Raw genomic sequence first — 11,049 nt, forward strand, 5'->3', positions numbered from 1 at the left:
GTAAATAGCAGTGGTGAGAGAGGACACCCCTGTCGACTACCTCTCTCAATGTTAAAGTTATCTGACTTTGCACCGTTTGTAATGACTGTCGTGTTAGGATCATTATGCAATACTGCTACCCATCTGGCAAAGGATCCCCCAAACCAAAGTGCTGTAGGACCCCAAACAGATACAGCCATTCTATCCAATCAAACACCTTTTCTGTGTCGAGGGGGACTACCAGTCTCGGAATCAATCTTTGCTGGCATTTCTGCACTATGTTCAGTACCCTCCTGATATTATTGGAGGAGCTATAGCTTTTAACAAAACCCATCTGGTCTTCTTTTACAATATAGGACAGGACCTTCTCCAACCTTAGAGCTAGCATCTTGGATAGAAATTTAAAATCTACCTTCAACAGTGAAATTGGTCAGTATGAAGCACATTCCTCAGGGACTTTCCCCTTCTTTAAAATGAGGGAGATATTAGCCTCCCTAAGAGAAGGCAGCAGACAATCCTGTGCATATGAATGGCTATACATCCCCAGAAGTGGCTCCACCAACGTGTTTATGAATTCCTTACAGAATTCACTTGGGAATCCATCTGGCCCCAGTGCTTTTCCACCCTGGAGATGCCTTATTGCTTCCTGCACTTCCTGTACCGTTATAGGTGCATTCAAAAGGGAAGTCTGTTCTTTGTTTATACTGGGGAGGTTCAGATTTTCATCAAAGGAGTGCATTCCCATTTGTATCGTGTTCGACCCCTCCAACTGATATAGCTCTGCAAATTATTCCCTAAACCTAACATTGATCTTCTTCAACTCAAGGGTAATCGTACCAGCTTTCTCCCTAACATGTAATAGATTGGGAAGCTTTTTTCCTCCTAGTCAAATATGCCAGATATCTACCTGACTTATCTCCAAATTCAAACAGTCTTTGTTTAGCAAAGGAGACCTTTTTTTTAGCCACTTGTGTGTGCAACGAGTCCAGAGCAGCCCAGACAGCCGTGACCCACTGCAGTTTAACCTATTATAATATGTTTTCTCAGCTATCTTTAGCTGGGCCTCCAGCATCCATTGCTGCTCCTCCCTCTGCCTCCTTCTAGTCGTCAAATATGAGATGATCAGGCCTCATAAATATGCCTTAGTGGCCTCCCAAAGTATTGCCGGATTACTGACCGTACCCGAGTTGATATCCCAAAAGGCCCTGAACTCTCTTCTAATATACTCAACAAATTTGCTATCCACTAACAAAAATGGATCCATGCTCCAGTGACGTGCATCCATTTACACTACCCTTGATTTTAACATCTAGATACACTGGCACATGATCTGAAACAGCTATATTCCCAATTTTGTATGTTCTGCCCAAACCGTCAGTTGCCATAAAAAAAATGTCAGTTTTCTTATGGCACTTGTGTGGGTTGGAGTAGAAGGTAAAGTCTCTTCCATTAGGGTGGACATGCCTTCACACATCCACTAGTCCCAACTCTTCACACATATCCACCAACTGTTTAGACTGCACGGGTGTACCTGCCAGGCCCTTTGGCACCCTGTCAATCTCAGATCTATTAGGCAATTAAAATCCCCTCCTATAATCGAAAGGCGAACCCCAAGATTCATTAATTTAGCCACTGCATCAATTAGAAATTTAAGAGGGTGCACCGGGTACAATATACATTCAAGACACCATACTCTTCTCCATGTATTAGGGCTTTAAGAATGATAAACCGTCCACATTCATCTTTAATCTGCTCCTTCACCTCGAAAGGGAGGTTCCTTCTTACCAGTATAGCCACTCCTCTACTCTTAGAGCCAAAGGAGGAGAAGAATACCCAGTCATAACCCCCCTGCTGCAGTTTCAGATGCTCCTTATCAGTTAGATGCATCTCCTGCAGTAGGGCAATGTCCACTCTTTCCTTCCTAAGGCTTGATAACACCTTCTTTCTTTTAATAGGAGAATGGCTCCCTTTTATATTCCCAGATCCACCACCTGAACAAATCACTAGCCATGGTCATCCAGGGCAGCCCATGGTTTCCCAGGAGGAGGGAGCTTATCTGAGGCGTGGCGAGTTACAAAGATATTAACTCGATGATATCTAAAAACTACTCCTATAAAAACTAAAATTAATCACTACGTTTAACTGAAGCAAACGCCCAAATAACCCCCAATTTGCTAGAGATCTTCCCCCTTGCCCATAGGGGGCACCCTTCCCAAACCTTACTGCCATCTTAACTCCCTCCAGCTGAGGCCGTATCCGAGCCCCAGCCAATTCACAAATGAGGAAAACCTGTTATTTATATTCTAAAGGCTAATAATGGATGCCCATCCTCCCCTCCACTCATCTTAACCACAGATATAGCCACCCCCAATACAAAATCAAAAGGACAGCAGTAAAAAAAGGGGCCCTAGATAATACCAACCGACTAATATATAAAATAATTCCAATTTTACAACAAAGTTCTACATATATAAAATCAATACCACAAAAAAGAAAGGGGGAGAGAGGTTAAAAGGGGCAATAGAAAAAAAGCCCATACCAATGTCTGCAACGATGCCCCCTCTCCTCCCACCCTGACTCAGGTCCTTCAATTCAAAGACTTCACAAAGTCCTTTGCCTTTTCTGCAGAGTTAAAGTTATATATCATTCCTTCCATGGGCGAAATGCGACATGGCCGGGTACCTCAAAGAATATTGAATGTTCAGGTCCCTTAATTCTTTTTTGACGTCATCAAATGTCCTTCTTCTTAATAAGGGCTCCTGAAAAGTCCTGACAAAACATTATCCTTGAGCCTTTGTACATTAAAGCTTCCCAGTCTTCTTGCTGTTTCAACTATTAACTGTTTTTCTTTATAATACAGGAGTAAAAGTAGGACCGCGGGGGGGTGGGGGGGCGCAGCTCCAGCCCGAACCTGCGCATTGCGATACCGTGGGCCCGCTCCACGCTTACCAGGCCTGACTCCAACTCCAGCCCCAGGAACTTCAGGAGACACCCCTGCACGAAGCCGACGAGATCCTCGCATTCTGGAAGACCCATGAGCTGTAAGTTTTTCCTTCTATTTTTATTTTCCAGGTCATCGACTTGTTCCTGAAGAACCAGAACCTGGTCTTCCAGCATTCGGATCCTTCCTTCCGAGACCTTTGCCACGGTTTCCGATACCATGGTCCTCTCCTCCACTGCCTCCATTCTTCGATCCAGCATTTGGATTTCCTGCTCATGTTTTTTCAGCATGGCAGACAGTGGCTCAACTGCTGCTTAGATCCACTCTTGGAGTTTGGCAAACTCCGAGAGTAAATGCTGCTGTCTTGTTGGATCCAAACGGGCTGCCACAGGAATTTGAGTGCTGGCTGCAGGCACCCCCAATGCAGTAGGGGAGTGCCCTGTCTGCTGTACTCCTTTACGCCCCCTTCCTTTATTTGATTTCACCCTGGCCTTAAAGCTGTCTCCCATGGTTTCAGCAGTTCCAGATGATCAGTAAGTTTGAAATAATACTTTCTTCTCCTGGGGGTGATTGGTGAGGGGGGGTATATGGCACAGAGCCCAGCACAGCACACCACTCAGACTGCTACTTTTAACTCCTACTCCTATATTATGTTTTGTATCCAGTTTGCTACCCATTCTGCTATTTGATCCCTGACTCCACACCTTCTGAACTTAGTCATGAGTTTAATATCCAGTACATCAAGTGAGGCCATTTGAAAGTACAAATATATTTCATCTATACATTACCCTTGTTTACTCTTCCTGTTACTTCATCAAAGAATTCAACAAGTTTCAGCCAAGCATGACCTAGTACTTTGGTATCTATGTCAATATTTATGATTTCTGGATGTTTTTGCACTACATTGCTGGTTAAGAATTCCATTATCCTTCCTACCATTGATATTTAATCAACTTGTCTGTAGTTCCCTGGACTTGTTATTTTTTTTAATAGAGGAATATATATTGACAATCTTGTCTGGGGTATCACTGATGAAAGATTTACTTAAAATAACAAAAACGGTCCATTCAACCCAACTGGTCTTTGTAAGCATATGTAATCCACATCAGCCTTCTCTCACTCTAGTTTATAAGCATAATCTTTTATTCCTTTCTCTTTCAACTGATTATTTAGCTTCCCCAATTTCACACCGCCTGTGTTTTAAATGGGTGACCCTTTATTTTTAAACAGCAAACACTAGTTCTGGACTTTTCCAGAGGAGGCGAGACATCCTATCCATATTTACCTTGCCATGACCCTTCAGAATCTTATATGTTTCTATAGTCACCTCTTACTCTTCTAAACTTCAGCTGTTACAAGCCTAACCAGTCTGACTTCTCTTCATAAGACAGCCTACCTGTTCGGCTTGGAAAGCTTACAATGAACTGCCTCCAATGCGTATACATCCTTCCTTAAAAAAGGTGACCAGTACTACGTGCAACACTTCAAATGCAGGCTCATCAGAGCCATGCATAACCTCCTTAATTTTGTAATCATGATCATCCCCTCATGGTAAATAATAACATTTACTCATAAGAATCATTCCAAAGCTGGAGTTATGGCATTGCCTGCTATAGCACATCGGGCATGAGTGCACAGATGGGGTTGCCATCAGTATGGTAGTGCAACAGGAGAATTCATACACACATTTTACGTACAAAATATTGCAACTATATAGAAATTTGGTCTTTTGATTCTGAGTATGTAGGTAAACTGACGTTTGAAGATTGGTTTGGTTGTAATTGCACAATCAAAATGTATTCATTGATTAATCTAATATATTATCTTGGTTCACTGTAATTGATAGATATTTTAGTACTTTAAGATCATGTGACTCTGCTTGGCCTAACTTGGCCAAGAAATACATTATGGGATTATGAATAGAATGAAGGAATACACTAGTGTGTTCCGAATTACAGAAGGAGGCCAATTTTAGAATACTGCGTACACTTCTGGTTGCCCTTCTCCTTGCTCATTAAATCCTTATCAGGCATCAGAGGATAGCTATGAGGGAGTTACTAGAAGAAGAAATTTGCAATAATAGATGTGTTCTGTATTGGTATTTCTTCAATTTGTAGTGCCTTAAATGAGAAGCAATTACATTTAACTAAATGTAATCTTTGTAGTAGAATTAACTTTAACTCTGTGTGTTTAAATTAGTAACTATATAATCCTTTAGAATTTTATGACTCAAGATTATGTTTTAAATGAATGTATAAGATTATCTCACTACTTCACTCTTTATAAACATATTCATATTCGTGCTTTGAAGTCTTCTGTATCATTTCATACAGTCTTGAAGTTTTAACCAACTTTTCATGATATTCTTGCATTTAAAAAATAAACTCGTTCTAGGCACCCATAACAAGAGAGAGAAACATTACCTTTCAGTTGGCCTCTATAATAACATTTACTAATTTAAGGGTTTTGATTTAGTGATGGACTCTTACAATTAAGTGAAAATAGACAATGGCCTCAGGATCAATTACAGGGGCCTGACAGGATACATCTCCAAATCTTAAACAAATTGGCAAAGCAGAGATTGTTAAGGATCCTCTTAGCAAGGAGCTGTAAAAGTAACAATGATACAGTGTAGCCCTCCATAAATCTTAAGGACCTCTATCTGGTTAGTAATCTCAGATTAAGTCCCATTGCTACTTGCAAGTCATCAGGAACAGAGTAGACTTGTTCAGTGTGTGGCTGGAGGGATAATGTAGGAGGGAAGGATTTGGATTCTTGAGGCATTGGGACTAATTCTATGGAAGATAGAATCTGTAGACGTTGGATGGGTTGTACCCAACAAGATCAGGACCAATATTCTTAGAGGCATTTGCTAGTACTTTAGGGGAGAGTTTAAACAAGAGTGGCAGGGGGTTGGGAATATGAGCAAGGAGAAATGATGGTGAAAACAAGGATGGAAATGGAAGATAGAAAAGTGGAAAGCACATAGACTAACAGTAAACAGTGCTATTGTACAAAAAGAATATCTAAAACTGTAAATAAAAACACAAGTTTTAGGTATTATATTGAATGCATCTATTTGCAATAAGATACATAAACTGACAAGACAAAGATTTGTTAATGTGTATGATATAGTTGCAAGTACAGATACATGCCTCTGTGGTGACAAGGGCTGGAAGCTAAACATTCAAGAGTATTCAATGTTTAGGAAAGGCACGCCGGAAGGAAAAGGAAGTGGCATGGCATTAAACTGAAATATGAAACCAGTGCTGTCGTGAGAAAAAATTTTGACACAGGAAATCTAGATGTGGAGTCAATTTTGGTTGAGCTAAAAAGCAACAAGAGGTGAAAAACATTAGTGGGAGTGGTCTGGAGGTCTCCAAACAATCGTGTTAAGGTAGGGGATGGCTATAAGTGGGAATTTAGGGATGTATGTAACAACTGATTTTAATCTACAAATAAACTGAGCAAATTACATTAACAATGATACTTTGGAAGATGAATTCCTGGAGTGTGGGCAGAAAACGTTTTTTAGATCAGTACTTTGAGGAACCAACTACTCAACTTAGATTTCCTTTCATGCGATGAAAAGGGGGTTAATTAATAATTTTGTAGTGAGAGCTCTTTTAGGAAAAAGTGGCCATAACGTGACAATTCTTTATAGAAAGTGAAATAGTCCAATCTGAAACTAAGGTCTTAAAACAAAACAAAGGAAACTGCAAAGGTATGAGGAGTGATTTGGCTGTGACAGACTGGGTAGCATTATTAAAAGATATGGTAGTGAATAGGCAGTGGCTAATATTTAAGGAATGAGTGCATGAATTGACAAAAGACCACAAGACCTAGGAGCAGATGTAGGTCATTCAGCCCACTGAGTCTGCTGCATGGTTCAACGAGATCATGGCTGGTCTGATGATCAGCGATTCCACTTTCATGTCTTATCCTCATAACCCCTAATTCCCTTACTGATTAAAATTCTGTCTGTCTCAGCCTTGAACATACTTAACAACCCAGCATTGATAGCCCTGTGCGGTCAAGAATTCCACAGACCGACTACTTTCTGACAGAAGAAATTCCTCCTCATGTCTGTTTTAAAGGCACAATCCCTGACTCTAAGATTATGCCCTCTGGTCCCACAAAGGGTGAGTCTTACAGCAGTTATACGTTCCTTTTGAGCAAAATCAACAATAGGAAAAGTGGCCTACCTGTGACTAATAAAAGAAATTAAGTCCAATTCAAAGAGAAGCCATATTAAGTTGCTTGAAAAAAGTAGCAAGTTTGAGGATTTGGAGCAGTTTAGAATTCAGCAAACATGGATCAAGAGTTGATCAAGAGAGGAAAAATAGAGTTTGAGAGTAATCTTGCAAAGATCATAAGAGCAGACTGTTAGGACTTCTACAATTAGGAAAGAAGAAAAAGATTAGTGCAGACTAATGTAAGACCCAGACAGTATGAAACAGGAAAATTGATACATGAGAATAAGGAAATAGCAGAGCAATTAAATAACTATTTTAGTTTCATCTTCATAGAAGGAAACAGAAATAAATTTCCATAAATGTTATTAAAGCAAACAACTATTGGGAAAGAAGAACTGAAGGAATTAATACTTGTAAAATAGGTATTATTAGTAAAATTAACTCTAGCTCCTGTGTTGATTTTAGCATTTAGGGTGTACTGTCCTGCCTTTTCAGGATATATTATATGAATGGTTGCATTAGCTTCCTATCACCTTATACAGTCAACATGCTTTGTGATATTAACAATATTAAAAACTCGGCCATATTCTGATACTGCTTGTTTGACTCAGACCTTCACTGGAGAAAGTGAGGTCTGCAGATGCTGGAGATCAAAGTTGAAACTTTATTGCTGGAACAGCACAGCAGGTCAGGCAGCATCCAGGGAACAGGAGATTCGACGTTTCGGGCACAGGCCCTTCTTCAGGAATGAGCAGAGAGTGTTCAGCAGGAGAAGATAAAAGGTAGGGAGGAGGGACTTGGAGGAGGGGCGTTGGAAATGTGATAGGTGGAAAGAGGTCAAGGTGAGGGTGATAGGTCGGAGTAGGATCCTACTCCGACCTATCACCCTCACCTTGACCTCTTTCCACCTATCACATTTCCAACGCTCCTCCTCCAAGTCCCTCCTCCCTACCTTTTATCTTCTCCTGCTGAACACTCTCTGCTCATTCCTGAAGAAGGGCCTGTGCCCGAAACGTCGAATCTCCTGTTCCCTGGATGCTGCCTGACCTGCTGTGCTGTTCCAGCAATAAAGTTTCAACTCAGAACTTCACTGATGTGTTTGCTTTGTGCAAATTCTTAACACTTTTCTTGCTGCCAGTGTTGTGTCTTATTGGTCATCAGAGTTTTGTCTTGAGATGTTGCTTGACCTTTCGAACCAGATTTCCTGTACATGCATGCCCAATGTCCCTTGGTGCCATAATATCTCTTGCTTTCCAAATATCAAGAAAAGCTGGACAGTTTTTGGATGCAACAAAAAGCATTTGATACAGATAATCTTGTTTTGCTGACCATAACCAATGTATTGGTTGCACATAAAGCATGTAGTTGTTGTTGGCCTGCCACTATAGCTTCATACTTGCTTTCATCCTAAAGTAATGCTTCAATGGTACAATGCTATCTCTTGTTGAAATGATCATTCCTAAAGGCTTCAAATGGCTTTGTGCTGATTACTAACTTAATGAGAACCTCTGACAATCCCTCCTTAGAAAAGTAAACTCATGCCTTTTGTTGGGCATGTTCCGACAAACTGGTCAATGGATTTTTGAGATTACTGTCTGTACAACAAGAGCTTGAGTCTGTTAATCTTGAAGTTAATTCATACCTTGAGCTGATCTGAAAGGATTTCCCGGATCTTTTCTGGATTTTTCTGATCACCGTTGAAAAGATCTAATGTATTAATTCTGCAAAGCCCCTACTCATTAGCGTGAAACAACATTGTTATGATTCTTTTCTCAATTGTACATCACTTTATGTGTAAAATAGAACCATTGTAATTTAGTAAAGGTGTCATTACATGCCCATTCCATAATACGGTTTCTGCTATCCATGATTCAGCCTTTAAAAAATGAAAAATCTTAAAAAGATTTTCTTCTTGAAAATCACCTTGACTGTGTGTCAATCGAAAATAAAAGTGCTTTCTTTTAGAACCAGACTGTGCAGCTGTAGTGAGAGAGTTTACTTACATATCAACTGTCAGGACAGAGCAAAGTAAGTTTCCAGTTCTCTGTAGTATCTCAGCTGTAAAGTGGACTGTGACTTCTTTTTCATATTCTTAATTCAGGCAATTTTAAAAATAAATTATCTTGAATGAGATTACATTTCAATTAAAAGAAATTAGCTCAGACTTATTGGAAGATAATGCCTTATTTACAGATCAGTACAGCATCTATACACAGCGAAACTGATATTGTTGATCAGTTTGGTAACTTGAGCGTCATTCAAAGCTGTTGTCCAGTTGGTCTTCAATTAGTTTACCAAATATTTTCCACCAAAGTATTCGGTTTTTTTATAGATGGCCACTGCTTCTAGCCAGGATATAACCTTACCTCTATCAGGATATTTTTGCCGATATAGTAATGTTTATGATATTCCACATAATATAAGAAACATATTATAGTATTGCAGAATCTAAGATAATTATTATAACTAGCTATTGCATACAAATGTTACATTCAAAACACATTATTGTCTGGGCTAATATTCATTTGTTAGATTACAACTGAGCAGCATACTTTGAATAAAATGTCAGGCTTCAAGTGATCTCTGGTAAGATGGAGTGTAGGACATTTATACCCTCAGATATAATACTGTTATGATGTTGAGCATCTCTCTTAAAGGTATGTTTATTATGAGACATAACACAATAGGATGTGGATGAAGAAGTCATAAATAGGGAAAATTGGCAATACTTAAGTTCATTGGGGATGGGGTGGGGGGCAAGATTGGTTGAGATTGAATTTATTTGAGATGCTAGAGTAATGACAATAGAATTATACAGCAAAGAAACTTTGTAAAATACAATTGTGTAATTCATTGTTTTTAATCTATCTGGTGAAAGAGTTAAAAACAAAATAGGGCTCGTCCGGGATTTGAACCCAGGACCTCTCGCAATTTCAGCTTTGGTAGTACCCTAAGCGAGAATCATGCCCCTAGACCAACGAGCCTCTCTGTTGTTGTTATGGTTCCTGTTCTCTCTAAGAACAGCCACATCTGTCTGATTTCCCTGCACATAGCAGTTTAAAGGAATGACGCTCAAGTTACCAAAGCGTAGCCTCCACATACATGCAGCACAAAGAAAGTCTGTCCAAAGTATGCTCACAAAGATTAACCAAATCTTATTATTCCCACCCCAACCTTCAGAGGACACCCACTAACTGTTTAAATAAAGAGCAGGATAGCTGTGTATTTATGTGCATTTATTTAGTTCAGATTCTCCTTAACAGATTTGTGACAAACTTCATGAATTTCACAGTTGAAGAAGTTCTATAATCTATATTCTAAACCTGAAAAAAGAAACACCTTTCCAAATGCCTGAAAAGGTGATTTTTAGCAAATTAAATATTCTGAAGTGTAGTGCGTGTGCTAACTGTCAATCTATTTGTGTGAGATTTTGGAGTGTGTCTTGAATCCACACGTTCCTGATGCTGTAATCCTAGTTGAGACCCTTACATGTTTCAAACCAGCTAGTTGATTGTACGGAGCAGCATGGCAAAACTTTACCATATCCTCACCTGTATTCCCCAGCAAAACTGTTGATTAATGATCTGAACCTTGGCTGATTCCTTTCAGTTGGAGAAAGTGAGGACTGCAGATGCTGGAGATCAGAGCTGAAAATGTGTTGCTGGAAAAGCGCAGCAGGTCAGGCAGCATCCAAGGAACAGGAGAATCGACGTTTCGGGCATAAGCCCTTCTTCAGGAATGAGGAAAGTGTGTCCAGCAGGCTAAGATAAAAGGTAGGGAGGAGGGACTTGGGGGAGGGGCATTAGAAATACGATAGGTGGAGCGAGATCAAGGTGAGGGTGATAGGCCGAGTGGGGTGGGGGTGGAGAGGTCAGGAAGAAGATTGCAGGTTAGGAAGGCGGTGCTGAGTTCGAGGGATTTGACTGAGACAAG

Source organism: Chiloscyllium plagiosum, chromosome 23 (assembly GCF_004010195.1).
Source record: "Chiloscyllium plagiosum isolate BGI_BamShark_2017 chromosome 23, ASM401019v2, whole genome shotgun sequence".
Lineage (NCBI taxonomy): Eukaryota > Metazoa > Chordata > Chondrichthyes > Orectolobiformes > Hemiscylliidae > Chiloscyllium > Chiloscyllium plagiosum.